Source organism: Bemisia tabaci, chromosome 2 (assembly GCF_918797505.1).
Source record: "Bemisia tabaci chromosome 2, PGI_BMITA_v3".
In the NCBI taxonomy this organism is placed as follows: Eukaryota; Metazoa; Arthropoda; class Insecta; order Hemiptera; family Aleyrodidae; genus Bemisia; species Bemisia tabaci.
The window spans coordinates 25,397,213-25,403,571 of record NC_092794.1 but is presented as its reverse complement, the minus strand read 5'-3'; positions in this window follow the sequence as shown (position 1 = coordinate 25,403,571).

The following is a 6,359-nucleotide window of genomic DNA, read 5'->3' as shown; positions in this document are numbered from 1 at the left end:
TCGAGCACGGTCGAGATGAAATCCCTTCGGCGCGCCGCCGCCGCGCAGGGCGAGGACGCGGGCTCCCAGCGCGCATCTCGAATCTCGAGGCCGGTATCGAACGTGACGTCATAATAGCGGACCCACCGCTGAAAAATTGGATCTAAACGCTGAAGTGAATCCAAACAATAACATAACCTCTTTCAATCCGGGCAATGGATATAAATCGATAGCTCCCTGTGACGTAGGGCTGGAACAATGTGTGGAATCGTGGGGTGCGGCGGAGCGTTAGGGAGATGAGGCGGTTCGCCCCGCTGACTTCGGTTGCGTTTTAACGAGGCGCCTGTGGTAATCCGTGCCGTGTTTGACGTCGTATTTACCTCATTTCCCAGAATTATACGGGAATATTCGCGGAAACATCCAGGATATCATAATGAAAAGTCCCGGGATGTTCTCAGAACGACCGCCACCAGATTTTTGGAATACCTGCTCAGCGAAAGTTCTCAGGATGGGCCAAGGAGGTTTATGAGCAAATTACATTCGGAGGATCGACCTACAGGGTGAGCGAAAAGTCCCCGACACCCCCTCTAACTTTTGAACGCATGCTTGTATCGAAACGAAATTTTGGGGATGCTCCTAGATCAATAAGAACTACTTTTTGGCACATCCAAAATTTGGGGGGGGGGGCGCTCCCCCCGCGGGGGGCGCACACTAACTCGAAATTTTCAAATGGTAACCCCCCTCTTGTGATACATCGTTGGAAAGGTATTAAAATAAGAAACTTTTTGGCGCAAACCGGAGGTCGCCACGACTTTTCGTTCTCGAGTTATTCTCGGTCAAAGTTCAAAATAGGCCAGTTTTCAAAAAATCGTAAGTCCGGTTCAGAAATGTGCAGAAATGCAAACAAGGCGGCAAAATTCTCGGCATTGCATGTACTTTCAGAAAAAAATCGTCAAAAACCTTATCGTCTGCGCCTAGAGTGATTTTAGCCCCCCCCCCCTCCTGTGATTAACTGTCTTTCTTGCGGGAGGGGCGGCCAGTTCACTCGATGCGGAAGTAGGTACCTTTTTGAAGGTAACTCAGCTACCTGACGGAGCCCAGACTATTTGGGGGGGGGGGGGGGGACGGCACTCCCCCCCGCCGCCGCACCCCCTCCCGCGGAAAATCGACGGTTCTAAACAAAACTATCATTCTACCGCGGAAGGGAGGGGGTGCGGCGGCGGGGGGGAGTGCCGTCCCCCCCCCCCCACAAATAGTCTGGGCTCCGTCAGGTAGCTGAGTTACCTTCAAAAAGGTACCTACTTCCGCATCGAGTGAACTGGCCGCCCCTCCCGCAAGAAAGACATTTAATCACAGGAGGGGGGGGGGCTAAAATCACTCTAGGCGCAGACGATAAGGTTTTTGACGATTTTTTTCTGAAAGTACATGCAATGCCGAGAATTTTGCCGCCTTGTTTGCATTTCTGCACCTTTCTGAACCGGACTTACGATTTTTTGAAAACTGGCCTATTTTGAACTTTGACCGAGAATAACTCGAGAACGAAAAGTCGTGGCGACCTCCGGTTTGCGCCAAAAAGTTTCTTATTTTAATACCTTTCCAACGATGTATCACAAGAGGGGGGTTACCATTTGAAAATTTCGAGTTAGTGTGCGCCCCACGCAGAGGGAGCGCCCCCCCCCCCCCAAAAAAAAAATTTTGGATGTGCCAAAAAGTAGCTCTTATTGATCTAGGAGCATCCCCAAAATTTCGTTTCGATACAAGCATGCGTTCAAAGGTAGAGGGGGGGTCGGGGACTTTTCGCTCACCCTGTATAGATTGCTTGGTATTTTGCGGGTCCATTTCCCATTCCATATCTCATTTGACACCAGATTTTGGGGAAATTGCCAAAGTTTCAAACAAATGTTCTTCTCTATTTAATCACCTCTAGAGAAGTGTTCCAAAGAGTTTCCTACAAAATTCTGTTTCAAAATCAGGTCGAATTTATTAAGCGCAAGTGGGTACGTTTTCATTTGTTTTCAGAGCAACTGAATTTTATTGAAGTAAACTGGAACACTTCGGCGTGAAAACTTTATGGGAGGCTCCATCTTCCGATTAGATGAAAGTACTCATTGTGAAACGTAACATAGAATAGAGTGACCGTATTTGAATCAAAAGGAACGGTCTACATTGTAATTTGGGTTCTGTAACCCATTATTGGGTGGAAATAGGGGGCTGTGAGGCCTGACACCCCCCCCCCTCCACTCACACCCCGAAAAAGTTTTCTTGGTTCCTCCCAAGAAATGTGAAGAAGTTTGCTAAGTGCATGACATATCGACGGTGAAACTACCATTCCACGTATGTCGTTTGCAGTGTTTAAAAATCTCCGCTCCTAATTTATTTATTTTTTAAAGGAGAACGAAACAATATAATTTCTTAAAATTTTCACAAAGTTTTCTTCGCACAGAGAGGAAAAAAGGGAAGTTTTCAAGAATTAGCTTTGAGTAGTTTTCCATTAAAAAGATCAAGTATGAAAGGAAATCTACAGCGTCGCAAACCGAGAAACGTGATCTGGTAGGTACGAGGGTCATCCAAAAAGTAAGTTTCCCTACCTTGTATCTTCCGAACGAAAAGAGATAAATTAAATCAGTAAAAACGTACACATTTGGCATACTCTAAGCTTTAAAACAAGCTCAAGTTTTTGAAAATCGGTCGAGGAATTCGCGAGAAAACTCAGTTTTACTGAGACGACCTCCTGTCATCGCGTGCCCACCTCCGAGGTCAGGATGCGCGGAGAGTCGCTTACTTCAGACTCGGCTTATCGCCTCTAAACATCAAATCAAAAAGGACTTTAAAAGATTTTATTAAGTAGGCCTTACCTTACTTTTTGAGATAGTCTCGGCATCTTTTTTGACATTTCTGGTATCATTACAGCAGCTTTTTCATGCCTTTCGCGTAGAGGGTCTCGTCTTGGCTCCAAAACCAGTCATTGCCAGCGATTTGCACTTCCAAATCAGTTGCTTTCCGTGGTAAAATGTTTCCCCAATCCTCCGCACTCTCATAATTTAGCCTCAGGAGACTTCCGTCTATTCCTGAGATGAAAAACTCCCACTGTGGAAAGCGACTTCCAACCGATTTAGAGCTGCAGAGCGCTGGCAATGACTGGTTTTGGAGCCAAGACGAGACCCTCTACGCGAAAGGCATGAAAAAGCTGCTGTAATGATACCAGAAATGTCAAAAAAGATGCCGAGACTATCTCAAAAAGTAAGGTAAGGCCTACTTAATAAAATCTTTTAAAGTCCTTTTTGATTTGATGTTTAGAGGCGATAAGCCGAGTCTGAAGTAAGCGACTCTCCGCGCATCCTGACCTCGGAGGTGGGCACGCGACGACAGGAGGTCGTCTCAGTAAAACTGAGTTTCCTCGCGAATTCCTCGACCGATTTTCAAAAACTTGAATTTGTTTTAAAGCTTAGAGTATGCCAAATGTGTACGTTTTTACTGATTTAATTTATCTCTTTTTGTTCGGAAGATACAAGGTAGGGAAACTTACTTTTTGGATGACCCTCGTACTTTCACCGTCGATATGCTTTATCTTGAAAGTTGAAGTTGGATCAATTTTTTGGTGAGAATAGCTCAAAATAATTGCTCCTGAGACGACATAATTTTTCAAAATTTTCCGTCGTTGGTCACAAAGTAAAAAGAGAAAATTATTCTCAAGAAACTTCATATCACGAGCATAATTTGTTCTCCTTTCTCTTTTTTTGGCTGCAAATTTTGGTTGGTATTGAGCGATTTTAGTCCTGATCTATCCCTTTCCGAGCAAATTTATTATCTTCTTCCAACGAAAAGCTCTGAAGCCTCCCTTTAGAGAGAATTCTCCTTTGGTCCTTTCTGTGGCCGCACCTCGGAATTTCATCGACACGGGGTTATAAAAGGAGAGTATACTATGAGACAAACCTTAGATAAAAGTTTCAGTTTTACTTCAAAGCTATAATTAAAGGTACAGCGCGCAGCGTCGCCAAATTTACATCGGTTGCCATTGAAAATGTCTACCCTGGTAAACATTGGCGATAGGAGCTGCGTTTCAAAATACCATAGGAGTTCTTACAGCCGACTAAAGAAGGCTACAGAAAATCATATAGCTGGCTGTAGAAAGCGGAGCAAATCATATAGCCGGGCTATACGAAGCTATAAAAAAGTATACAGTCGGGCTGTAGTTCCTATCGCCGGGCTTTACTTTTTATCGCCATTGGCTATAAAAGGCTATAAGAAATTGTGTAGAAATTCGTGTGTTTTGGAAATCATTAAGTTTGATACGGAACTACCTTAATATTTACAAAACACACATTATATTTTCCTTTAAAACATATTTTTTTTCATCAATTAAAATGAGAATAGTCCATACAGAGTGTGCAAACATTTCAAAATCATGAGTTGAAAAACGCTGACTCCGCAAGATTAAATATTAGAGCCTAACACAAAGCGGAGCGGCGACGCACTGGCGCCTACAAACCTAACAGGGATACTTCACGCATTGCGCAATGCGTGAAGTATCCCTGTTAGGTTTGAAGGCGCCAATGCGCGTTTTGCGCTCTCTGCCCGCCCGCCGCGCCGCAGCGTGCCACGGCGTCTGAAGCAACTGTTTCACACCAGAGGTATTGCACAGTATCATAAGAAATTGAAGGCTCTCCAATATATTAAGAATGACAGGCATCCTTCAAAAGTACGAAGCTTTCCTCACAAAATAAATCAAGATACACCGGCACAAAAAGAGAGCGGTTGTCCAAAAACTAACTAAGTCCTAGTATCCGTATTTAGTAACGTTTAGCATAAACTTTTCCGTCTGGCCGTAGCTTAATCGCCATCGGCTATGAAGGGCTATAAGAAATTGTACAGCCGGCTACAGAAGCTATTGGAAATCTTTCAGCCAGCTTTAGGTCTATAGTATTTTGGAACACACATTCTACTGCCAATTTTTACCAGGGTATATCGACGGTGTAAGTCGACAATTACATAACTCTGTTTGCGACGTCGTCGCAGACTTCCTGTCTTACTTTATTTTTTAAACGAAAAACTACTCAACGGCAATTCTTTAAAACTGCCGTGATTTTTCTTCTCTGTGCGGAGAAAATTTCGTATAAACTTCAAGGAATGATGTCAATTTTTTCTCCTTTAAAAAAATAACATAGAGACGGAGATTTTGAGACAACGCAAACGAGGTATGTGATTGCGGACTTACGCCGTCGATATGTATTTTCATACGTTTAAAATTTAAACTTTGCATCACCGTATCGCCAAAAGTAGCTGAAAATTCGAACCAATAATTCAAACGGAAGCTCTTTTAAGGACAACGTCTCATTTCAGCAACGCGTCGATAAAATTCTCGCATTCCAAAAAATTTACTATGGGGAGCCTCTTCCCCTCCCGCACGTCTTGTCCTGAACCATTCTTGCTTGGATAGACTGCTATTTAATGGCTGCGCCGTTCGATCATATCGCTGTCAAATACTGCCACCCCTGAAAAGCGCGGCAAATCGATCGATATCAACACAGTCCATTAGCGGTGGCGTGGCGTGCTTTGCGATATATCGATTGTTATGCCATTTAATCCTATGGAAAAGGATCGATAAACAGGGTGTTCGCAGCAAACACCTTAATAATCGATTCTTTACCATAGGTTTAAATGGCATAACAATCGATACATCGCAATTCACGCCACGTCACTGTCCATTAGTCTTGGGTGGAATCATCGAATGTATCGAATAGAATGACGTAGTCACCGGATTGATCCATCGAGAGTGCATCGCATTAGTTCTATCGTGGGGAAAATCAAGAGCATAGTCCGGACGGCACCTCTGCGTTCCGGTCCGTTGCCGCTTTTAATATGGAGCAGTGGCCGAGGAGAAGGGGAACGGGAGGAAATTCGGACCAAATTCAACACTACTCCTGTGATCTCGCTCGGTAGAAAATCCCCCTGAAAAACTGGAAAAAGATGAAATGTTTTTCAATTTCCTTCGGGATTGCACAGAATACACGATTAAGTGCTCCTGCGGGCTGATTATTGAAATTGATAGACAAAGCTGTAGACAAAGAAGACATAAGGAGTATGGAACGATCCTATTGGTTAAAATGGTTGGTCCCTATGGACTAAGGGAGAAAACGATGGACCAACTATCGGGTCTCCCGTGGGTTGCCGTTAATTAGTCTATTACCTACCTTCTTTGTCTATTGCAATCACTCGCTTCCACCAACAGGATCCCTCTAAATCCCTTGTGTGATCTTTGTCTATAGCATTGTCTATTAATTTCAAAAATCGGCCTGCTGGTCTCCCGTGGTTCGTCATTAGGATCCGGGATCTGTGCAACATGACTGTCTCTCATTCATCCTAGCACTGAATTCAGTTTA